Genomic DNA, 1,153 nt, shown 5'->3' on the forward strand with positions numbered 1-1,153 from the left:
CAAATCTAGAATTTTGATGCAAATAAGGATAAAATATAGGAATATTGTCTTAAACATAAGGGAGGCAGCTACTTTAATATTGTATAGATAGAATTTTAATAGACAACCCTTTCAGAACTAAAATGTAACATGTACAACACTGTACATGCAGAAATTGCTTTTGTTTATTACATATTCCCTATTTTTTAGAGGCCTTCACATTTGTACACTGTGGGTGGCAAAGAGAGAAAATACACAACAAAAGTGGTGATATTAAGGTCATCACCAACTGAAGCTGAATCATGAAAGTCAAATAGCTTTTTGCTACCACTCAAAGATGATCGCAATAAAGACCTCTGTTTTTTTAGGTTGATGCTTCAGATTATTGTCATAAAGAACCTCATAAAACTCTACATAAAAAATCCAGAATTTTGCCACTAGTTAAAACAGTTCCCATGGCAACACAGAATGTAGAAAATTTCCCAGACAAATGTTCAGCTTCTTTAAAAAAATGAATTGCTGATAAAATGGACAATCTTTTCTTACAAACTTTTCAGCTACACTTTGCTGGATGTCCCAACCATGGAAATAATTACCTTTACACCTTAATGATATTAGCGTACTTTGCATAATATCTACCGGTAGCTTAAAGCCAGATTTACTGAAAGTGACCCTTATTCTCACACATAGCGGCTCGTACCTTTTTTATCCACCCCCCACCCTGTCACCACCGCCGCTCCTCCTGGTCCCCGCAGCGTTCCTGGCACCTGTGCTATGATGACAGCCACTGGGACTGGTGCATGCGCAGTACAAACCTCTGTACTGTGTATGCGACCAGCTTCTATGGGCTGCTTCAACAACAACCCATAGAAGGGGAATCATGGTCCCAGCGCCTGTATAATACCGATGTAGGTACTGCGCATGTGCAAACTTCAGATTTTTCGCTCGGCAGCCCATATAGAGGCGTCCCGGAGGGAGGGAACACCTCCCAATGGGACTGTCTTGGTGACTGGCAGGTCAGACTTCCAATAGGAACTCACTGCCAGTCACAGTGAAGCCAGTGCAGTCTCATAGGCTTCAATACAGTAGCAGATTTTACCTGGGGGGCTGCAGTCCTGCAGCCTATAGGTAAAAACCACCACTGCACATATCACATGAATGCCAGCCCCTCTTA

The 1,153-nt window shown here is 41.9% G+C and overlaps 1 protein-coding gene across 2 annotated transcripts in view; it reads right to left on the reverse strand.

Moving 5' to 3' along the window:
- The window catches only part of HLF (HLF transcription factor, PAR bZIP family member), a 35,566-nt gene that overhangs the window by 16,092 nt on the left and 18,321 nt on the right, over positions 1–1,153 (reverse strand). The gene's annotated exons all lie outside the window — the stretch shown is intronic.

This window comes from Crinia signifera, chromosome 6 (assembly GCF_055691185.1).
Source record: "Crinia signifera chromosome 6, ASM5569118v1, whole genome shotgun sequence".
NCBI classification, from domain to species: domain Eukaryota; kingdom Metazoa; phylum Chordata; class Amphibia; order Anura; family Myobatrachidae; genus Crinia; species Crinia signifera.